Source organism: Chiloscyllium punctatum, chromosome 14, assembly GCF_047496795.1.
Source record: "Chiloscyllium punctatum isolate Juve2018m chromosome 14, sChiPun1.3, whole genome shotgun sequence".
NCBI lineage: Eukaryota > Metazoa > Chordata > Chondrichthyes > Orectolobiformes > Hemiscylliidae > Chiloscyllium > Chiloscyllium punctatum.
The window spans coordinates 91247914-91273185 of NC_092752.1; the positions used below are offsets into that span (position 1 = coordinate 91247914).

General features: G+C 45.1%; 1 long non-coding RNA gene across 2 annotated transcripts in view; it reads left to right on the forward strand.

Annotated features, from left to right (window-relative positions):
- The window catches only part of LOC140485508 (uncharacterized), a 55009-nt gene that overhangs the window by 24018 nt on the left and 5719 nt on the right, over positions 1 to 25272 (forward strand). Inside the window, exons 8-9 of one of the 2 annotated variants that reach the window (XR_011962373.1) lie at positions 4495 to 4593; positions 5147 to 5921. The exons of the other annotated variant lie outside the window; for it this stretch is intronic. This is a non-coding gene — a long non-coding RNA (uncharacterized lncRNA). Of the gene's footprint in view, positions 1 to 4494; positions 4594 to 5146; positions 5922 to 25272 lie in introns of those variants that run through there. 2 annotated transcript variants of the gene reach the window in all.

Consider the following 25272-nt stretch of genomic DNA (forward strand, 5'->3'; position numbering starts at 1 on the left):
GAAATAATGTACGTGTCCTTACCTCTGGACTAGGAGGATCAGGCTCAGAGTTGAGTAACAGCATCTTTGAAGAGGCTGATTAGTAAACCTGCCCAAGCCACCAGGCCATACTGTCTCCCAGCTGTCCCTGCCTGAGTCTCCAAACAGAACCTTCCTGTAGTTTCTCTCCTGTCAGACTCTCCCATTGCTCAGTTTGTCCAGGATCCCCTCCTGGTGCTGCACTGCTCCTGTCCCTCACTGACCTGTCCATCCCCCAGTGTCCTCCACATTCATCCACTATTCACAATCCCATTGTCCCTGTCCTCTCGCCCTGACCCTCCCGTTGGTAGAGACGGCTCAGTGGTTAACACTGCTGTCTCACAGCACCAGGTACCCTGGTTCGATTCCGACCACGGGCGACTGTCTGTGTGGAGTTCGCGCATTCTGCCCGTGTCTGAGCGGGTTTCCTCCCACAATCCAAAGATGTGCATGGCAGGTGAATTGGCCATTCTAAATTGCCCATAGTATTTAGTTACATTACTTAGGGGGCATGGCCTGTGTAAGTTACTGTTTGGAGGGTCAGTATGGACTTGTTTGGCCGAAGGGCCTGTTTCCATACTGTAGGGATTCTGATATATTGGGCAGCAAATGCTGTCAATCACCCGGACTCCTGTTTCATCGGGAGCTCGTGCTGTAGGAGGGGAGACATGTGCACGGGCGCAGTGCTGGCCAACAGTGGGAGTATGTGCACTATCGGTCAGTGCCTGGGAAGGAGGCTGTGGGTGTGAGGGATTAATCTATCATTAGCAGCTTCATCCCTCTGGGAGAAGGACCCAGAGGAATGGCCCTTCCCTTGCTACCCTGACATGTGATCAGACTATCAGTGGGGCAGCGTTTTTCAGAAAGTTATAAGAACTCTTTTGTGAAGATTCAAAGTTGTTATGGAAAGGGATGGGCCTGCAATTAGAATTCTAATTTGGCTCATTTTAGTCAGATGGGTCTTGGCCAGAGTGTGCAGGAAGCAGTGTATGCAGGATGGTTCTCATCAGGAGCTGGGAAACTGTATTCGAAGAGAGAATGTGTGAGAACTGGGTGTGGAGGAAAGGAGTGGGGGGATTGGTTTGGATTTCAGTTCACAGAAGAGAGAAACTGAGACTGAGGTTTAAAGCTTTGGGGGAACAAGGAAACTACAGTTTAATACTACAATTGTCTTATGAATTTCCATCCTGTATTAACAGTGGCAACTTGTGTGCTCTGTTGTATGGTACTGAAAGGGTGGATTTGTGGATGAGAAATACAAATTGAACTTTATGTTCCGATCTGATGGTTACTTGATCGGTGCTGATCTGAATATCATTGGCCTTTTCATCTGGAAGGAAAGGTGTGCATTCTGTCCATGGGCGAATATTTCAAATCTCAGTGTGACTGCAAAAGTACTGAGACACAGCCAAGTCCATGTCAGCATGGTGAGTGTGGAGAGAGATTTCATTTGTTTTTGGAAGTCTGAAAAATCATGGCACATTTCCCAGGAACAATTAAGCCACAACTTTGATTTGTAGAAGGACAAGTCTTTAATTAACCATACAACCAGAAAGACACAAGGATACCTGCACCATGGGGAACACTATGAAAACGGGGTTGTTGTAAAGGAGTTCATTCTCGATCATGGATTGTAATCCATTGGCATTGTCCCGTCGGTTCCAGCACCGCGGGGAAACACTGGAAATATGAGGAATGTAATGTAGGATTCAGGTATTAAACTGTAAAAAGTGCAGAACAATCTACAAGGATGTTGCCAGGGCTCAGGGGTCTGAGTTATAGGGAGAGGTTGGACAAGTGAGGATTTTATGTTTAGAGCAGAGGAAACTGAGGGGGTTCTTTTCTAGAAGTGTAAAAGACCATGAGAGGCCTGGATAAGGTGAATGCACTCAGTCTTTTTCCCAGGAACTCAAGGATTGGACGGCTTGACTGGATCAGTGTAAGCTTAGAGAATAAATAATAAAAGGGAAGCTGAGGGGCAACTGTTTTACACAGAGGGTGGTATGTATATGGAATGAGCTGCCAGTGGAAGTGGTTCAGGCAGGAACACTCTCAACAGGTGAAAGACATTTGGACAAATACATGGATAGGAAAGGGTCAAAAGCAAATGGGCCAAGTGCAGGGAAATGGGGTTAGCGTGGATGGACATTCTGGTCGGCATGGGCCAGTTGGGCCAAAGGGCCTGTCTCTGCTGCAGGATTCTACAATTCTCAGTGCATTTGCTATTTCTCCCACTAACTCTCTTGGTATCCTGGGATATATTCCATCAGGGCAATGAGACTTGTGTACCTTTAGCTCCATTAACTTACCCAGCTCTAACTCTTTCACGATAATGGTTATTATCTAGGTCCTCACCTTCCTTAGTCTCCTTATCAATTACTGCCATGTTCATCGTATCCTCCATTGTGAAGACTGACTGCTGTGTACTCATTCCTAAACCCTGCTCGATAGGAATAACTAGGCACAGAACTCTGAGAGGTCTTCTTTGAGTCTTTATTGATGAGACATGGCAGCTCTCTGGATAGTTTACATACAAAACACCTCCAGGCAGCATCAGGTAACTCCCCGCCTGTCCGATGTGCCGCTCCCACTCTTATACCTTTTGTGGTTGGGACTTTGAATAGAGACTGTCTCTCAGTATTATCTCCATGGCAACGGCAGTTAGAAAGTCTAGTTCAGTTCAGCACTTTGTGGTTAAACCACACACCCCTCCCCCACACCCCTGTGGCTCCCTCAAGTATCTGACAGGTGCTTCAGTTTCAGTGGGGTATCTATCAGGATTCTGATGTGGAGGAGCCGGTGGTGGGGTGGACAAAGTTAAAAACCACACAACACCAGGTTATAGTCCAACAGGTTTATTTGGAAGTACAAGCTTTTGGAGTGTCCTGTGACTTTTAACTTGATCAGGATTATCTCTATGCTAACAGTTAAGTACTTCAGCAATTAGAGGCCATATGTTCCCCACACAATAGGTTCCCCTCTACCAGTGTAAAATGCTATTCTGGCCCTGGGGACAGCGTCTCATCACTTTTCTCCCCCCAATCCCATCTAGGTTTCTGTTGATCTTTAAAGTTTTTTTCTAATCTCCTTGGTCTTTGCAAATTTGTATGCATTCTATTTCAGTTTGATAGACTCCCTTATTTCCTGAGCCACCCACGGCAGATTATCCCTTTTCCTACAGTCCTTCCTTTTCCCTGATATATAGTTTTGCTGAGCACTTCGAAAAATGGCTTTGATATTCCCCCAATGTCTGTCAACTTTCCCACCATAAAATCTTTGTTTCCAGTCTACATTAACCAACTCCTGCCTCATCCTGTTGTCGTCTCCTTTTGTTTAAGCACGGGATCTTGGGAGTGGATTTAATCTTCCAGCTTTCCATCTGTGTTCTAAGTTCAACCAGACTTCTCAGAATTCTTTTATCAGATTATGAGGGGAGGCGATGTTTCCTGGGTGTTTTGGTTTTCATTGTCAGTGACCTTGGCTTTGTAATAAAGTACAGGATAGATATTCACAACAGCGTACTCTGGACACTGCAAAAGTACGACGCAATCTAAAACCATAAACCACTGTCTCCCCTCAGTTTAAAACTGCAAAATCATTATCTCCTACACGCTACCTCACTATCTAAGCTTGGAATGCTAATCCACCTGACTATCTGTCATTTTCTGAAAATCTCCTTTCGTGAAAGTGGTGAGTTTTGGATTCAGCTTTCCAGTTATTACTGTAAGAAGATAAGCACTGGGTACAGGAGAACCAGCCCAACCATGTAATACGGTGATAATTGCGCTCACATCGGTCTCAGCTGGATTTTCCCGCCTGCTCTCTCTCACCCTTCAACCCATTGCAAATTCAACATCTGTATCTCTTTATTAAATTGGCTCATTGTCCTGGCATCCACCGCATTTTGAATAGGGAATTCCACAGATTCACAACACATTGAGATAAGTACATTCTTCCTCATGAGAATAGAATAGAGTCCCTATTGTGCAGAAACAGGGTATTCATCCATCGAGTCCACACCAACCCTATGATGCGCATCCCATTCAGACCCACTCATTCCCTGTAACATTGCATTTCCAAGGACTAATTGTCTAACCGGTCTTGCATGGAGACCATCAGCAATTTAGCATGGGCAATCCACCTAACCTGCACATCTTTGGACTGTCTGAGGAAACTGGAGAACTGCTTGAAACCATGCAAACATGGGGAGAATGTGTAAACTCCACACAGTCGCCGAAGGTCTCTGACGCTGTGAGGCAGCAGTGCTAGCCACTGAGCTCCCTCTGCTTAAAACCTACTGCATCTTATTAACCTCCCTATCCCCCAATTGGCTGAATCTATGTTCCTTACGTCAGAAATCAGGTTGTCTAAGGGGATGTCTCAGTAAATCCCATTGACCGTCCACATATTCCATGTGTCTGAATGGGAATCAAATACACAGCATTCTCCATCCCACACTTTTCATTCTCGTTCCAGAGACAGGGCTCCAGTGGCTGCATGAGGACTGCAACTCCCAAATTCCGAGAAAGGGACCATACGTGGGGAAACCTGGCACTGCACAAGTACAGAATGTGGGTGAGTTTTGGAGCATGTGCTTTGGGGTAACTCGTGGAAAGTATTTCACACTGTGATTGTCTGGAGGAGGAACGTATTTGCTTGTAGTATTGATCTGTTGGAGGGTCAAAGTGTCATCACACGTACATGGGACCAAGTTACATTCCCAACTTGTCATAACACTGGAATTGACCAATGAGAAACAAAGAAGGATGTGAGCCATTCTCACAGCCTGAAGGTTCCTCTTCTGTCCAGGATCTGCCATCTCCCTTTCTGTTTCCTTTTGTTTCATTCTGCTGTTACATTATTGACTTGCAGCAACTGTAGGGAAAGGAAATGAACCCAGAAAGGGTGCAATGTCTAACCAGGGGCGGGAAGTGGTATAGACCTGTTTCTCAACAACTCCATGAGAATGTGGAGGGTGTACATTAGGGGGTAGTAGTGTCAGAATGGTGAGAGAGAGTAAGTGGGCTGGAGGGTTACAGCTTTGAGGGAAGAAAGGGGAAAAAGATATTCCAGAGAAACTAGAATTGTCTGTTCTGAATTTCTAATCTGTACATATTCCTTTATACAGGGTGCTAGATGGTGAAGATTTGCAGACTGAAATCTCAACATCATGTGTCGATCGTTATAAAGTTAATCAGAATTTGATGAACCAAAGATGGAGAATCACTCAGCCAAAATCCTGCAACACTCTCCCTCCCAGCATTGTAGGTGTCTCTGCACCAAATGGACTGTGAATGGTACAAGACAGCAGCTCACTACCATCTTCTGAAGGGTAACTAGAGATGGGGAATAAATGCTGGCTGAGCTAGTGATGCCCATATCCTGGAAATGGTTTCTATCTCTAGTTGCTGAAACCCAGTTGATGTTACTGCAGGATGATGAGGGATGCTGAGTGCATCCTCCAGGAGGCATCACCATCACATTTCCCCCGCCTACACCCACACAGTTACACAGCAACATGACTGGAGCAAAAGGCAGTGAAGCCCAAGGAGGACTTAGATATAGTTCTTTGAGGTAAAGTCATGAAAGGGGATTGGAACACAGCAGGAACAGGAGACTGAGCTGGATGGTCAGCTGTTTCCCCTTGAATGGTGGAGCAGGATTGAAACGCCAAATGGCCTCCTGCTGCTCTCCCCCAGATGTGTATATAGCCATGGAGCCCGGGTAGGAATAAGTGGGCAGGGCAGGAATTCTCCAGGAGATTTCACCTCCACACCAGTTTTCAGTGAGAGATGGTTTGATGGGTTTTATTTAACATTTGTCTTTAACACAAGGTTTGTGAATTTGGTTTTAAAATATTGTAGCTATTTATTCCACAATAAATAAAACTAAAAGAAAAGAAATGAAACTATCTGAATATAACAATTTTTAAAAATTTCAAACGCCCTGTAAAATAAAATCCTGTCTATTCCCGGACTCCATCGCTTTCCAGTTACTCAAACTCCAGGGAAATATTCCCTCCCTGTCTGAACCTTTGGTTTGATTTAACTGCTTTTCAGTTCTCCTTCTGTGAGCTGTGAAGTGTTGTTCTTTTCCCCCATTTCTACTACCCAGAAGTGTTATCGCACACAGCTGAGCAACCTTCCCACGTTCATCATTATGCCATTTTAGGTTTTGTTAATATATAATCACCAGCAGTAAACCACCCATGTAACCAATCGGATATTTACAAACGAAGTCCATTATGGGCAAAGCAAATGACAGAGTGGGAATGAACCAAATCAAAGTCGAGTTGGGGGTAAGGGGGCAGCAGTGGAGGTAAAGCACTGTATCCCCTGCGCTACCTACCTCTATTTAAAGGCATCGAGAGCATTGATACATACCACATGCTCCTTCTCCAAGGACACCCTGCTGTGTAGCATATATCCTCAATCATAGAATAAAATTCCGACAGTGTGGCAGGAGAGCATTGCCCAGAGAGACATCCTGAGATTCAGAAATCGACAATATAAATTCAGTCAACTCCAGCAGAGTTAATGTGATTAACAACAACATCAATACTCCAACAGTGCCATCAGACCACGGACCTACTCTATCATTTACGATTTTTAACCCATGGGAAGTTTGTTACCAGCTTCGATGACAGCCATAATGCTCTGACCACTTTGACGGAGCCAGTGCAAGTCAGTTCGAATAGTTATCAATAGATTGAATCTAAACGGGATGCCCCACAACAGGAAGTGCTCTGACACTCAATGCCCGTAAGTCAAGGTCATTTTCCTAAAACCACTCACGTCTGGCAATACCATTGAAGATATTTTACACAGTAACCTTTCAGTCTCAGTTGTCAGTTCCAGTCCATGAAGCAGCCAGTAACATGCACCAGTGAATTGAATTCTAACAGCAGCATTGCCCTGGCAGGAAAGATTGAGGAGCTTGAAGCTGTCTTCTCTGGAGTATATAAACATGAAACACTTCAAAGGAACAAAAATCTTCAGGAGCTTGAGAGGATAGATACAGGAAGGTTGAGCTCCTAGGCTGGTGTGCCTGGGATAAAATAAACACTAACTACTGTATCTTTACCCAGCATCCCCTTTAGCTGCATAAATATTTAAGATTTATTTGCTGCTCTAATTCCACTCTCTTGATCACTCCCATTTTTAACTGCTGTAATGTTGATGACTATGCAAATATATAAAATATAATTTAATCCATCCCAAAACCTCTCTATCCCTGTGTCTCACTTGTGTTCACCGAGACACTCATTCAATCTGACCTCTTTATAAACCCTGCCCGGATATTTCCTTAGAGGGTTCAGAATGAAATATTCACTGAATTGTTACTGCACAAAAGGAGGCTGATTGGCTCATCAGCTCTCCAAAGGATCACCTCACTGAATGCCATTCTTCTCCCTTTACCCCATAAACCTTCCCATTCGTCCTCTTCCAATAACACCGGCGAGTTCACAACTAACCACAGCGATCAGATTTGTTTTGTTTGTTCATGGGATCATGGCATCACTTGCTGGGGCAGCATTTGTCATCCATTCTAACGGCCCAAGAGATCGTTCAGAGTCAATCCCATTATTCAGTGTCTGGATTCACATGTCGGCTGGACCAGGTCAGAATTAATGCAGTTTCCCAGACCCACTGACACGAAAAATTGATTTCTGGCCTATTATCCTATTTCTGAAATGATGCTGAATAATTGCAGTTGATTTAAAAGTGAAAGACCAAAATGGGTTTTATTCTGATTGAGCACGTCCTCCTTTTTTCTCAGTTGTTATTGACAGTCTCATTCCCCTCGCACCAGAACCTGTTCAGAGAGTGTACAGAAAAGGCAGAATGGTCAGCTGCAGCTAGTCCCCTAAACAGTCACTGGACCCAACGGTTCACTCTCCACAGATGCTACCAGATCTGCTGATTTTTTTCAGTAATGACTCTTTTTGTTCCTGATTTCCCAGCATTTGCAGATGTTGGGATTTTCAATATTGATCTTGTCTGTTGCAGAGGAGTTTATTGATGAGTTTGGAGAGTTTTGAACATTGCAAGTTAGGCCACAAATCAGCCATGATCCATTGAATGGCAAAGCAGGGTTGAGGGGCTGAATGGCCACCTCCTGTTCCAATGAAAGTTGTCGATCTGCAGCTTTTGGCAAGATTTCCCCTCAATGCTCACTTCACATCCATGTCGAACACACTGTTACTGACTGAACAAACTTCCTGTGTTTGAACTAAACCTGCTCATGGTCAGTGGCTCTCTCCACTGCCACCCGGATTTAACTCTCATCATGGAATGCTGTCTCGTGTTACTGCGGGAATGCCACAAAGGACTCAGTCTGGAGTCTGTATCCCCTGGGATCCACAATCACCGTTTATTTCCTCCTTCCTCTTTCATTCTGGCGATTGAACTCTCGGTTTCAATCCATTCTCCTGTCATGCTCTTCAACATGTCCATGTGGGTGGACGAGAGGCAGCTGGGATTTAATGAAGGGCAGTGGGGATTAGGCGGAAGCACGAGGAGAGGTGACAGCAAAGACAGTTCTCATTGTAACGGCAGAGTTTCTCCGTGACCCAGTGAGTGGTGAGGCACCTGAGATTTTGGGGGAGACAGATTCAATCGGGGATTTGGGAAAACACTCAGACAATGACCTGTCCATCTGATTGTTAACTCAGACAAGAAAGATGCACTTTTAGATAGCACCTTTGATGAGCTGGGGCAATGAAACATGCTTACATCCCAATGATTTCAATCTCAACTCTTTGAAAACACAGGCACAAAGCTTCCTACTTATGACAGCTTGTCTCTCAGTCTCCTCTTTTCTTGAGAAAAGAGTTTTAAGCTATTTAGCCTTTCCTGGTGAGTACAACCTCTGTGTTCCTATAAGGTTTGTGACTGAACCTTTATTTTCCTGTCCCTTGTGAGTGATGCCAGCATCAGAAACAGGTCCTGACCTGTGAGGGGGTTTGGTTGGAGTATTTGTATTTACAAATTCATTCTCACCCTCACGTACAGTGTGAAATTGATGTAAAACAGAAGGAAAGGAGTGAGTGAGCACCCACAGAAACACAAAGGCAGCATGTGTACCTGAGCTGATTGAACCTGGCATGAGGAAAATGTGACGACAATCAAAACTAGTTAGAGTCACAGAATCTCGTGGGTGCACAGCGAGGCAATCCAGCCCATCAAGTCTGCAATGACCTGCTCTCCTATTCTACCCACATAACCCCATATTAACCTTGGTTAACCCAACCCACCTAACTTGCACACCACAGTCCATGTAACATGGCCAATCCAGTAACTCTGCACGTCCGTGGGAGGGTCACAGATTACATCCAAATGCTTGGAATTTTCGATGAAGGCTCACAAATACATTTCTCTGACTCAAGTGCTGCGTTTTAGAAATTAAAATCTGGTGGAAACTGCAACCAGAAAGATTTCCAATTATCTCTAGAGGAAGAGAATTCCAAACTCGAGCCACTGACCCAGGGGACACAGTGAAAGTTACAGAGATCTGGGAACCATCAGAAATGTAACAGGTTGTGAGGAAGGTGGGGTGCGACAAGGACAAACAGCCAGTCTGTCACACGGGGAAGGCAGGAGAGATTAAACAGCAGGAATGATAGTCCCTCAAGGTGACAGGGAATGGAGTTAGGGCTGGGAAAGAAACAAGGAAACAATGCGTGCAGCTGTGAAAGATATACATTATAAAAACAGATTATAACAACATAGAGGGCAGAGTTTACAGTCTGAAATTGTTGCTCTCATTGGTGAGTACAGAACGCAGTAAAGCCTGGGTAGTTCTATCACAGCCAACACATGCAGGATGGGCCAAGTGGCCTTAATCTGTGCTGTACCTTGCTGATAAATTTATTCTGTCATTTGCAGCTCAGGTCTGATGATGTTCATAAATTCTCAAATTGGACTGGAGTTTAATATTCTGGAGAAATATCAAATAAATCATAATGATCCCATACTGTAGACCTTCAACCTTGGCCCTGCATGTTCCAGCATTTCAGTTACATCCATGTCCTTTTATACTAATGTGATGCTTGTTAATGCCTCTACCACCCCATCAGTGAGTTTCTGCTCCCCATCATCCCTGAGTGAAATACATTCTCCCCTCCCCTTCTTTCTGAGAATTAGTTACAACCTAAAATCTCCAGTTACTGGTTCATCTGTTAATGGATGGCTCCTTCCTATCCACTCGATCTGGATTCCTCAGCATCTTATCACTTAAATAAACGGTCAGCTCATCCTCCTTGGAAATCATCCCCAGCCTATCCAACCTTCCTCAGAGCAGAAATTCTCCAATTGGAGAAACATTCTGATCAATCCTCTCTGGTGAGAACACATCACCCTAGAATGTGGGGAACAGAACTGAGTGCAGTATATTGGCCGTGGTCACACAAGTGTTGCTGACCTCCATGTTCGTGTGGTTTTTGCTCACACAAGAAGTGTCCTGGTTTTCCCACATGGAACAGGATGTGCACTCCATGAGACAGGGATTCCCCACCATTTGTCTGACATTCTTGTTGGTTAATATCTTGAAGAGAACTGTCCTCAGAACTCCAGCTGTGCTCTGACTTCATTCACAACTGGATGTGGCTGGACTGCAGATCTTAGATCTGTTCCGTTGTTTCCTGGATTGCTTCACTCTGTCTATCACTTGCTGCTTATGCTGTTTGGCACACAAGTAGTCTTCTTTGGTAACTTCATCAGGTTAACACCTCATTTTTAGGTATTCATGCTGCTGTTACTGGCATACCCTCCTGAATTCTCTCAGTTGAACGAGGGCTGATCCTGTGGTTTGATGGTAAGAGGTAAGTTGGGGGCATGCTGGCCGTGATTTTGTAAGCTTTGTTGGAGTACAACTCTACTGTTGTTGTTGGAAGGAAAGAGCTAAACTCTTACACTGTAGGCCCTTTACAAGACGCTACATGGAGTATCATGAACACTGATAGGCCAAGACAGGAAATACGAGCAACACTGTACAATGATGCAGGATCACAACTGCAGCAAGAGGTGTTTAAGAGCCACGTGACATAGGAGGAGGGAAAGAAGCAGCTGATCAGATTGTCTCCTTCATTGTCATAAAGAGACTCTGTTAGATTATTGTATTGTTGGGGGTGAGGATGGAGGAGGTTGGGGAGATGGAGAGTCCTTCTACAGAACCTATTTCAGAAACTAAACTGCCTGAGAGTTATGGGATCGGATTGATTGTGATGCAATTAACAGAAAGCTAACAAACTGTTTTTAATCCCCAAAAGATAACAAGGTTTCCAATCATCATCAGAAACAAACCCCAGAGTACATTGTTCATAGATGGATGTCAATAGCCCATTAACATCCAACTCCTGCAATCATTGAGCAAACATAGGTGTGATTAACCAGAAAATCACTGTTCACTCTGTGCAGATGGACAGTGATGTGGGGAAGTATTGGCCGAGTGGTATGGTCACTAGACAGTTAATCCAAAGCCCCAGATGACGTTCTGAAGACCTGGGTCCAAAGCCTGCTGCAGCAGATAGGGGAATTTGAATTCAATAAAAATAAGCTCTGGAATTTAAGTGTCTAATGATGACCATTAATCGATTGTCAGAAATACCCATCTGGATCACTAATGCCCTTTCAGGAAGGAAGCTGCCATCCTTACCTGGTCTGGCCTACATTGTGACTTCAGACCCACAGCAATGTGGTCGACTCTTACCTGCCCCCTGGATAAATAGGGATGGGCAGTAAATGCTGCCGGGCTAGCGACAACCTCATCCTGTGAATGAATAAAGGGAAATAAACATCTGTACCCAGTCTGAATCTGTACATGTTCAACGATTTTATGAACATTTCCAAATCTAAGTTCTCCACATACAAAACTTTATTAACATTATAACTGCCAAAACCATTGTTCATTACTTGGCGTGAAAAAGAGGAAAAACATCCTTCAACTGTGGCTATCAGTAAATTGACTGGTGTCTCAGCAGGATGGATGCTTGAGTGAATCTCTCCCCCCCCCCCCACACACACACACAAACACACACACACACATACACACAGAGCAAGTGAACAGCATCCCCCCAGTCTGACTGGTTTGGCCCGTTTCCAGGTGGGATAGGTAAAGAATTCCCTTCTGACATTCCCCATATTTCCACAGTATCTCCCTGGTGTGGCTGACGAGTGTTTTGCCATTTCAGATAAATGCTGGCAGACTGTTACACACACCGTGTAGGTGTGTTACTGCCCAGTCTGAATGCTGCTGTTTCCTGTTGAAAACCTTTTGATAATTAGGTTCCAATAAACCCCGCAACCCAATTATTTCTTAGCCACCGTGGGACCCTCCTCCCCACATTCCTGATGATGGGTTTATGCCTGAAACGTCGATTCTCCTGCTCCTCACATGCTGTCTGACTTGCTGTGCTTTTCCAGCACCACACTTTTTGACACTGATAAACAGTGACTGTCAGAGCTGTATGTGGTTTTGTCTGAATCCTGTCACACAGCCCTTTCCAGGAATGGGACAGTCCAAGGCATGTCTCTATGAAATGGGAAGGGTTTGTAAGTCCCAAACAGACATTGTGCAGTCACTCCAAGTACCAGGATATGGATATCATTGCCCTGCTGTATGTGGAAGGAACATAGTTTATTTCCTCAGTCTGTCAGAAAGCATTTCATGTATTGGTGTGGGTCTAAATGTTCTGAGATATTAACAATCCTGGTTAGATCACCCTGGAGCAGGTGTTCAGTTCTTTGTACCCTAACTGGGGACCCCCCACCCCCACCCCCCCCCCCCCACCCCCACCCCCCCCCCAACAACCCAGCATAAAGCAATAAACATCATCTCCTGCTGTGGAAAGACAGCCTGTGTTGGTCTGAGTAGGAACACTGAGCAGATTTATCTCCATGATAATTTAACCCCTGAAGGCAAGTGACCAGAGCAAGTTAAGCAAGTCCAAATAAAATGCATTGTAACACAAAAAGAGACCAATCAAATCCAATCTGGCTCTCTTTCGCAGAATCCCATATTCTCATTCCCCATATGTCCCCTACACTCTACAAGTTTATTTCACTCAAATCTGATATAATTGTTTTTATCAATCATTGCACCACCATAATAGGCAGCATGTTCTGCATATTTCCAGTGAATAGAGTCAGCAGAAACACTTGCTCATCTCCCCCGCTGTCTCAAAACCTTACATCTGATCTTAATTCTTGTGCCAATCTGAATATCATTGGCCTTTTCATGTGGAAGGAAAGATGTGCATTCCATCAGTGAATCAATATTTCAAATGTCAGTGTGACTGGAAAAAGTACTCTGTGGTTTATGGCTTTGAATGGTCGCTGTCTATCAGGATTATCTCCATGACAATAGCACCTCATGCATCAATGAATTTAATACATGCCGTGATGTCAAAAACTTCTTCCGCCACCTCCGATCTCACTTTTACAATCAGGACTCCCGCCCACCTTCCGAGGACTCCTTTGCCGGCCTCCAACACACTCCATCCACCTGGAAACTGCGTGCTGACCAATTACCTGTTCTTGATCTCTTCATTTCCAACTGCTGCCGAGACATTAACCCGCCTCAACCTGTCTACCCCCTCCCCCACTCCAACCTCTCGCCCTCACAACTCTCATCCTCCACACTCACTAGTCCAATCCAAACCTCACCATCAAACCAGCAGATAAAGGGGGTGCAGTGGTAGTTTGTTGCACTGACCTCTACACTACTGAAGCCAGACTCCAACTTGAAGATACATGTTCCTACTGCCCCCTCGACCATGACCCACTCCCCATCACCAAACCGTCATCTCCCAGAACATACACAACCTTATCAGCTCAGGAGATCTCCCACCCACAGCTTCTAACCTCATTGTCCGGGAACGCCACACTGCCTGATTCTACCTCCTTCCCAAGATCCACAAGCCTGACCATCCTGGCCGACCCATTGTCTCAGCATGCTCCTGCCCCACCGAACATATCTCCATCTACCTTGAAACTGTCCTATCCCCCCAGTCCAGGAACTCCCCACATATATTCGAGACACAACCCACGCCCTTCACCTCCTCCAAAACTTACGTTTCCCCAGCCCACAACGCCTCATCTTCACCATGGATATTCAATCCATCTACACCTCTATCCACCATGACTAGGGCCTCCAAGCCCTCCATTTCTTACTCTCCCGATGTCCCCAACAGTACCCTTTCACTTACACTCATTCGGTTGGCTTAACTGTTCTTCACACTTCACAATTTCTCCCTCGGATCCACCCACTCTCCTGACGAAAGGGGTAGCCATAGGGGCATGTATGGGGCCCAGCTATGCCTGTCTCTTTGTTGGCTACGTAGAACAGTCCATCTTCCGTAGTTACACTGGCACCACTCACCACCTTTTCCTCCATTATATTGATGACTGCATTGGTGCCACCTCGTGCTCCCTCGAGGAGGTTGAGCAGTTCATCACCTTCACCAACATATTCCACCCCAACCTTAAATTCACCTGGACGATCTCTGACACATCCCTCCCCTTCCTGCACCTCTCCATCTCCATTAATGACGACCAACTTGTCACTGACAATTTTTACAAACACACCGACTCCCACAGCTACCTGGATTACACCTCTTCCCACCCTCCCTCCAGCAAAACTGCCATCCTGTATTCCCAATTCCTCTGCCTCTGCCATATCTACTCCCAGGAGGGCCAGTTCCACCACAGAACACACTAGATGGGCCTCCTTCTTTAGAGACCACAATTTCCCTTCCCACGTGGTTAAAGATGCCCTCCAACGCACCTCATCCACATCCTGCACCTCCGCCCTCACACCCCAACCCTCCAACCGTAACAAGGACAGAGCCCCCCTGGTGCTCACCCTCCCCCCTACCAACCTTCGCAAAAAACCACATCATCCGAAGACATTTGTGCCACCTCAAAATGGACCCCACCACCAGGGATATATTTCCCTCACCATCCATTTCCACTTTCCGCAAATACCGTTCCCTCACTGACTACCTAGTCAGGTCCACGCCCGCCAACAACCCATGCTCCCTTCCTGGCACCTTCTCCTGCCACAGCAGTAATTGCAAAACCTGCGCCAACACCACCCTCCTCACCTCCATCTAATGCCCCAAAGGAGCCTTCCAAATCCATCAAAGTTTCACTTGCACATCCACCAATATCATTTATTGTATCCGTTGCTGCCGATGTGGTCTCCTCTACTTTGGGAAGACTGGATGCCTCCAAGCAGAGTGCTTTAGGCAACATCTCCGGGACACCCACACCAATGAACCCCACCGCCTTGTGGCCCAACATTTTAGCTCCCCCTCCCACTCTGCCAAGGACATGGAGGTCCTGGGCCTCCTCCACCACCACTCCCTCACCACCATATGCCTGGAGGAAGAACGGTTCATTTTCCACCTCGGAACACGTCAACCCCATGATATCAATGTACATTTCACAAGTTTCCTCATTTCCCCTTCCCCCACCTCACCCCACCTCCAACCTTCCAGCTCAGCACTGCCCTCATGACCTGTCCTACCTGCCTATTTCTTTTTCACCTATCCACTTCACCCTCCTCTCTGACCAATCACCTCCAATTCCACCTCCATTCACCTATTATCCTCTATGCTACTTTCTCCCCACCACACCCCCCTCTCATTTATCTCTCCATTCTGCAGGCACCCTGCCTGTATTCCATATGAAGAGCTTTTGCCCGAAACATCGATTTTCCTGCTGCTCAGATGCTGCCTGACCTGCTGTGCTTATCCAGCACCACTCTAATCTAGACTCTGGTTTCCAGCAACTGCAGTCCTTGTTTTTACGTAAGTCAGTTTATGGTCAAAACAACCCCACCCCACATAGCTCACCCAGGTACCTGACAAACTTCAATTTAAGTTAAAAATCACACAACACCAGGTTATAGTCGAAGTCCTCCAGGCTTTGGGAGTGAATGTGTGGTGTGGTGGTAGGACCGAAGGGATGTGGCAGGTCCTCCATCCAATGGGAGCGAACGACGATGGAGCTGGTCCTCCGGCCATTGGGAGTGCATGAGGGGTGTCGTTGGTCTTCCAGCCAATGGGATTGAATGGGTGGGCGGGGTTTTAATGACAATACAGGAGCTTTCAGGAGGACTTCCTGCTCCAACCAGCCCCAGACATTTCCAGTTTCATTCAGCTCCATTTCACAACATGACTTTGAGCTTTTGTATGTTCTCCCACATTCTTTTGATGGTATTTCTGATATCTGATTAACAAACTGCATGGGATATTAGCAGAATTTAGGGGTTACTGCATCAGCAGTTTGCAATACTACCTCACAGCACCAGGAATCCCAGTTCGATTCCACCCACCATTTTCTGTGTGGAGTTTGCACATTCTCCCAGTGTCTGTGTGGGTTTCCTCCCGCAGTCCAAAGATGGGCAGGTGAGGTGGATTAGCCAGGGGGAAATTCAGGGTTATGGGAAGAGGGTAGGGGACTGTGGGTCTGTTTGGGATGTTGTTCAATGGGTTGGTGCAAACCTTACGGGAAGAGTGACCTCCTTCTGCACATAGGGATTCTATGATTTGGTTTGTGTTTCCCAACTGCAAACCAAACAGCAGATTAGAATCTGACAGTCAGCCAGTTTATAGTAACCTGAATTTTGAACATGCAGAGAAAAATCATTGTTCCCATTGGGCAGAGAGCGGTCACGTGGACAATGATTCAGTGTTATCAGAACCAAAATGCACTGACAAAGGTGGGAAATCCTGGAAACGCGAGGAATATGGGAGAGACTTGTCTTCTTATCTGAACTGGGTATTCACTGACTTGTCACAGCCGAGAATGACTTCACATTCCTCTGACTGCAGGAAAGTATGCACATTGCCAGACTGGGTTCAAACTGATCTCAACTCACTGCACAGCAGTTTTGTCACACTGGGAGAGAGCTGGGAAGTAACTGCCTGTGATATAAAGGCAGCACTGGTTGGAGTATTGCATCAAGGAGCAAAATTGCAATTAGGGTCAATAGTTGGAACCATCCTTAACACGAAGCCTCATAATTGTGGTTACTGGAGTCCAATCATCTCAGCCCTGCAACATCACTGCACGCATCCCTTAGGATGGTGTCTTAGACCTAAACATCTTCAGCTGCTTCATCAATGACCTTGTCAACATCAGGAGGTTGGGAATGGGGGCATTTTCTGATCATTGTACAATGCCCAGTACAATTTACTACTCTTCAGTCACCGAAATGGTCTATGTCTATGTGGAGCAAGATCTTCACAAGATTCAACCTGGGACTGATTGCGCTTAATTGCCAGGCAATGTTCATCTATTACAGGAGAGAATCTAATCGTCTCGCATTGACATTCAATGGTATTGTCATCATGGAGTCATCCACTGTCAACATCTTGTTGTTTTCATCATCCGAAACATGAACCAGACCAGCCATCTCAAATCTGTCATTACAAGGGGTCAGAGGCTCGGAAATCTGCAGTGACTCCACAAAGTCTGATTGTGGAGATGCCAGTGTTGGTCAGGGCTGGACAATGTTAAAAGACAGACAATAGCAGATTATAATCCAACGGGTTTATTTGAAGTCACAAGTTTTCATCGTGCTGCTCCTTCGTCAGGTAAAGTGGATGGAAGCACACAGTCACAGGAAGTTTATGATTTCAAACAAACATGTTCAATTGCAACCTAACAGTTTTCCTCAGTGCCTTTGCACTATTCGCAAGACATGAGTCAGGAATGTGATGGAATATTTCCTAAATGAGTGCAGCTCCAAAACACTAAAGAAACTCAACTCCATCCAACACAAAGCAGACCCTATAATCTGGGTACATGAATCAAGTAATTCACTCAGGGAATTAGACTGTTTCTTTACAGTGAGCAATGTACGGATTAATAGAGAGGAGGTAGGAGATTGCACTGGGTGACAGCTGACGCAGACACAATGGTCAAATGGCTTCCTTATGCACTGCACGGTCTGTGAATCTTACTCCATCAGCCACCTGCTAGAAACACTTCACTCATCATTGATGGACAGTGGTAGTAGTTTGTATGAAAAACACGATGCATTGCAGCAACTTCCCCACACTCCTTCAAAAGCAATTCACGAAACTATAATCTCTCCCACCTGGAAGGACAATGGGAGCCAGACCATGGGGACATCATCCTCTGAGTTCCCTTCCAAGTTGCACAATATCCTGACTTGGATGTCACTGGGTGAAAGTCCTGGAATTGCTTGACAGCAATGTAGGTTTGTCTATACCCCAAGGATGACAGCAGTTCTCGATGGCATCTCACTGTCACCTTATCCAGACCTTTAAGGATCGGCAATTAATGCGACAGTAGGCAACAAAGGATGTCAAGAATGAATAAATAAAACTGGTTTTGTGTTCTTTCTAAGCTTAAAATTATTGCTGAATTGGGACCATTTGTTTTACAAATACATCGAAACCTGAACACAGGTCAAAAGCACAACACTTTGAAACAAAAATTTAAAAATGCAGAAATACCTAACAGGCGTTAGGTATTTATAGATTTATAAATATATTTACAAAAATATTTATAAATTTATGAATATATTTCTAAATATACTGAACCTTCGTTTCATTAGGATGTAGGGGAGTACACTAACCCATCCCGGCCTGTCTCTGTCAGGGCTTTAGTCAGACAAGCTTTCAGTGTCTGCTTCATTCCTTCTACTGTCCCTGAGCTCTGGGGGTGGGATGGGGATGGGATTTCTGTTCAGTATTAAAGAGGACAAACAAAATAGCTGTTTAACTACGTTCCCTTGGTCAGAATCTGCAGGTGAATGCTTCCACCCACTGAGTAAGCCTATTTATTATGACCCAGCAGGATTTCCTTCCCTGGGATTGGGATGGGGGTGTGGGTAAAGTCGATCAGTATTTGTTCCCATGAGCCCCTGAGTCGCTGCCACTGCCTCTATTTTATCCTGATTGTTTTCCTTGGCTCATACTATGTACATTCTACACCCCTTCACCAAAACCTTGCTGTATCTCTCCCTGTTCCAGGCCACCCCTGTAGTGGGTCATCTGATGTTGCATTGTATCCTGCCCGATATGGGCCAGCCCATGCTATGTTTTTAATAATGTTTGTCTTATACAGTGTAGTGGCACTGCTGGTTCATCCAGACTCTGTCTTGTCCTATTACTGCCCCACCCTTTTCCCATTCCTGCTTCGCCTGTTGTGGGACTATTTCTGGGCATGTCTTCAAACTTTCCTTTCTCGCTTCTGCAGCTAATGCTACTGCCACGTCTCCAAATATCTGCACTGTTTCTATCAGTATTTTACCTGCCTTACCCACATACTCACTGCCCTGTTGGTGTTGGGCTTCTGTGAAAGAGCCTGGGATACTGTCGGTCTGACTATTCCCTGCTTCTGTCAATCTATCACTGTCACAATTACTGCCTCCTCAGCCCCAGCTTTGATGGGATTCTGTTTGTGTCGGGAGAGAGAGGGCCCTCGATCTTTACAGGACCTACAGATAATAACCCACATTCCTGTTTGAGTTACTCACACCGCTGAGTGGGTCCTAGCTATAACTCGCCAGATTCCCTGACTGTTTCAGTTTCCCTGCAAGGTAACTATTCTGGAGATGTCACCTCTCCTTTGCTTCCTGTCCCGGGCCTGGCCAGGTTGTTCCCATGTTACACTTTGTGTCTCTACATCAATAGTTGCTCTGAACTGTTCTAAACTGGCAACTCCCAGAATGGTCCCTTCATCAGTTTCACACTCCCATATCTGAATATGTTTTGCCATATCGGTGATCTGCATTAGGACAGGTTTATTTCATCCAGCTTCCTCGATTCCCTCTCCAACTGTTCTCATTTTAGTAATTGAGAGGGTGGGGGCAAATCCATAATGGTAACTGATATGGGTGCTCCTGTATTAATATTTATTAATACAGCAAACACAGCATAAATTAATATACATGGGCTATGCATGTGCTTACGTGAACACAGGCCACACAGATTGTGAACATCTATCTCCCTCTCTCCGCCTACGTTCCTTGGCTATGTGCCCTTTCCTTCTTCACTTGAAACATTGCTGGTCTGGTTACCCTCCCTGTACAGCAGCTATTCCCCTGTGTTTCTGCGTTTGCCTCCGTTCTCATGGCCCAAATCAGAATGTGGTTAGAATTATGTCCCGCTGGGAGTCCCAAGTTTATAATTACAGTTAAATAGGGTCGCATGTCATCCATTAAATACATCAAACCGATTTCATCATCACAGGCTGGGGTTTGGTAATCTCCCGTGGTCCTTACACACCTCAGACTTCGTCTCTGTACGATCCTCGATATTACCCTTGGGTCCCTGAGTCACCAAGGTTATTTTAGCCCAGTCAGTCTGTCCCCTCCCTGGTGTGTCCCTGTAATATCTGTAAATGCCTGGAGTCACTGACCCAGGATAATCTTGGTGCACGGGGGGATCCAGCTCGCACCTTCACCCTCTTATTGCAGGGACATGTCTGCTGTACACTTCAGGGAACCTTGGCCTGAAAGATCTTGACCTGATTTCGTCATCCGTCAGACTGTACCTCAACTAATTCATCCATATTCTCCCAATAAGGCCCATTATTACCATTTCTCTATCAAGATGGGTGTTAACTCACCAACATCTGTCGTTCAGCGGGTGCACTGTTCAGGTTTAGTTTCTGTCAGTTCCCTTTGTTGCTCCCTCCTGTCTGTCCAAGTTTGAGCTTTGATGCCCAGCGATGCCATAGACATGGCCTTCTGGGCCTTACAGGGCGGTGGGTCATCCCACCCATTGCCATCCCTCTGTCCACACGTGGGCGCTTCACCATCTCACCCGTTCCAGTCAGTGTCAAAATCCTCACTGCCTTCTGAGGAGAGTGGGGCACTAGGTACCTCCCCCACTGTAACTCCCACCTGACCCTTTGGCTTTAAGGCCTCAAGTCTGAGAGCCACCACCTGCACTTGTTCCTGTTTCCCATAATAATGTAACACATCCTGTCATTCCTGGATTCAAACAGAACAAAATGTGAATTTGGTTTTACTTGAATAAGAATAATTTGACATTCACTTGACACATCTATAGAATTTAGAATTGTACTGTGGTTATTTAAGTGAATTTAACGTGATCATACAATGAAAATAATCCTGATAATCAACGACAATGAATGAAATGAATAATATGTGATTATTTGTTCCAGTTCTTGCAATGAAAATTCAATTTATTTAATGCTTGTCACCCATTACACCATGGGCATTGTTATTAGGGAATAAAGTAATGGAAGGATATCAGAGAAAATAAATATACTTTAATTTCAGCTTCACTGCAATAATGAACCAAAACAATATTTGGAAATATCGTTGAACTACATAACAAAGTGTCCAGTGTCATTATTGACATGAAAACTATCTTAGTTTGCAAGTTGTTTTGCTCTAAGAATAATTGGAAATGAATTGTGATTATGAATTGACCATTTAAAATATATTTTGAAGAGAATAGTCTGATATATTTTTTGGAGGAAAATTAGGAAAGGAAATAAATATGAATACATTGGTAATAATAGTTTTAAAATGTCTAGAAGTTGACTAGGATTATTTGATTGAGAGAGGCTGCATGATTATAAAAACTAATTCACCTTTTTCATTGCATTGTTGGTTTGACGAGAATCCGTCGTGGTCTAACCTCTTGTTGTGTGCAATGGACTGTCACTAATAGCTTATTAACCTGCGAGTCCCTGAACAGGTTTCCTTTGTCTGTAAGTCAGTCTGTAAGTGAGCGACACACCTGCTTTTCTGAGGGGAAACAGAGATTCTTTCCAAAGGAAATAAGTGGCAGTTCTCACTGAGAATGGTTTCTCCCACACACCATCAGCAAGGAAGGGTTTTTCTGAAGAATTTCATTGTCTATCTCTAAACTGATGGTATCTGTGTTTGTCAGTTTGTGGAGGATTCAGCCCTTTGTTCTGAGCTGTTTTTATACAAGCAGTTGGTTGATTCTGTCTTTGCCAAAAATGTTGTTTACTTTCCCCTTTTACTGTGATTCTGCAGGTTAGAATATTCTGTTTGTCAATAATGTTCAATAAATGAACATTGAAAGGCCTAGACTCTAACAGAGCAGTGGCCTTGTTTTCAGCTCATTATTCACTTTCCATTTCCTGGTTTTGTTGAATGTTACAGAAACAGGCTCTGAGCAATGTTTCCATTCACTTGTGTTGGAGTCACTGACAGCCACGTGGTCACTCAGTTTCAGGCTGATGGATCAGTTTCTCTGTCCTATTAGATGGTGGTCACTTGCTCAGTTTCCGATGGCTCACCTGAGCGTCAGTCCATCATCTGCTGAAACCCTGCATCCACCATTTGTTCCCTCTCACCGTGACTAATCCAACACAGTCCCAGCTTGTCTCCCACATTCACCTCCACATCCTCATGATCACCTCAGATTCTACTGTCTGTGTCCTTGCAGCAAGTTGTGTAAGACACCGACTTCAGTTTTAACCTAATCGATATTATGTTCAGAAAGATCATTTCAAAATGTGGTTCACTGCTTTTTAACCTACCCTGTCCTCCCTGCATAGTTCCACACCTCCCTGAGGTATCTGCATTTAACCAATTCCAGCTGTGTGAGTGTTTCTTCTTTTATTCTCCTCCCTGTTGGTGGCTTTAGTTTCAGCTGCCTTGAACCTAAACTTGGTCATTCTCTTCCCCCATTTCCTCCAATTCTCCTCCATTCTATCAGCTCTCCTTAATTTCTACCAGTTTGATCAAGGATTTGGTTTCCACCCTTAAAACTGCCCCTTTGTAGCTCGGTAACAGCCCCATGGTATCGTTGCCGAACTGTTAATCCAGAGACCCAGGTAATATTCTGGGGACACTGATTCAAATCCCATCACAGCAGATGTGGAATTTTGATTTCAGTACAAATCTAGAATTATAAGCCTATTGATGAAATTATTCTCAATTGTGGGGCTCTATCTGCGAAGGTCTTTAAACTTCTCTTACTCACTTCTGCAGCTACTGCCACTACCACGTCCCCAAATGTCTGCCCTGTTTCAGTCAGTATTTCACTCGCCTTACCCACATAGCTACTGCCCCGTTGGTGTGGGGTTTCTACGACCCTGTGAGCTCTGATCTTCATTATTGCTGCTTCACTGGGATAGTTAGCTGCTCCCACTAACTCTCTGACCTGTACTTCGTGCTCTATGTGGCCCCCAGACATGATGATGTACCCTCACCGAGCACAGGCCAACACATGGCCATGAACAATACCAAAGGCATGCTGACTGTCTGTGTATATGCTGACTCCCTGACTAATGTCAATGCTTCTGTCAGGGCTGGTGATGGTTCTGCCAATTCTGGAGAATTCTCCACAAACTTCCCACAGTAATTAAACAATCGTAAAGTTTGCCTTACCCCCTTCATGGTGTGGAGGTGAATAGTTTTGAAATCATGGTCTGTCGTTCCACTGGGATTGTCCACTCTCCCTTCCTGATTTGATCTCCCTGATGTGATGTCCCAGGTATATCTCTCCCTACCTTCCCACTCTCTGTGGGTTAATTTTAAGCCCGGCCTGCCTGACCTGACCCTATATTCTGTTTAATATCTGGATATGTTCTTTCACACCAACTGAGGTAATGAGGTGTTGGTAACATCAATGTGACTAACTCCATCAGCCATATATCGGTGGGATATAGTGGAATATTGTGGGATCCCTGAGGTAACTGGATCCAGGTGTACTGTTTTCCTCAGCCAGTAAACGCCACCTTATTCTGGGATTCCAGGTGCACAGGTATGGACCATAGGTAAAACCCATTCACAATATCAAGGGCTGACACTATATCCTGTTGCGATTTAAATCCATTAAATACAGTGGTGTGGTTCGCTAATGTAGGATACCCTTTAGTGGCGGTTACTGAGGGAGGTATACTCAATAGTGAGGTGGGATGAGCTGACCGGCGTTAGTCTGGGATACTGTCGGTCTGATTATTCCCTGGTTCCGTCAATCTGATACTGTCACAATTACTGCCTCCTCAGCTTTAATGGGATCCTGTTTGAGTGGGGAGTGAGAGGGGCCTCAATCTTTACAGTATCTACAGGTAATAACCCACATTCCTGTTTGAGTTATCCACACTGCTGTTTGGGTCCTAGCTATAACTCCCCAGATTCTCTGACTGTTCCAGTCTCCCTGCAAGGTAACTACTCTCGAGATGTCGCCTCTCCTTTGCTTCCTGTCCCAAGCATGTCCAGGTTGTTCCCATATTACAGTTTGTGTCTCTATATCAATAGTTGCTCCGATCTGTTATAAACTGACAACTCCCAGAGTGGTCCCTTTCTCAGTTTCCCACACCCATATCTGAATGTGTTTTGCCATATCCGTGATCTGCGTCAGGAGAGGTTTATTTCATCCAGCTTCCTCGATTCCCTCTCCAACTGCTCTCATTTTAGTAATTGAGGTGGTAAGGGGCAAATCCATATCCGTTATTGATATAGATACTCCTTTTTATTAATATTTGTTCTGCTGGTTCGCAATCACATCATCAATGAATATTCATGTGCCTAAGTGAACACATGCACACACACAATGTGAACATCTATCTCCCTCTCTCTGCCTACGTTCCTTTGCTATGTGCCCTTTCCTTCTTCACTTGTAACATTGCCAGTCTGGTTACCCTCCCTGTACTGCAGCTATTCCCCTGTGTTTCTGAGATTGCCTCAGCTCTCATGGTCCACTTCAGAAGGTGGTCAGAAGGATCTCCCACTGGGAGTCCCATGTATATAATTACAGTTAAATGGGGTCCTAGTTTAAAAACAACAAACTGATATCATCATCACAGTTTGTGGTTTGGTAATCCCCTGTGGTCCTTACCCACCTCAGACTTCGTCTCTGTGTGATCTTCAATATAACCCTTGTGTCCCTGAGCCAGCAAGGTTATTTTAGCCCATTCATCCTGTCCCCTCCCCAGTGTGTCCCTATAATGTCTGTATATGCCTGGAGCAACTGATCGGCTGTGCAGTGGGGGGAACCAGCTCACACCCCCATATTCTCATCGCAGGGACAGGTTCTGATGTACATGTCAGGGTATCTTGGCCTGAGAGATTTTGGCCTGACACCATCATCGGTGAGACTGTACCTCAACTAATTCATCCATATTCTCCCAATAAGGCCCATTATTACCATTTCTCTATCAGGCTGGATGTTAACTCACCAACATCTGTCATTCAGCGGGTGAACTGTTTGGTTTCTGTCAGTTCCCTTTGTTGCTCCCTACGGTCAGTCCAAGTTGAGCT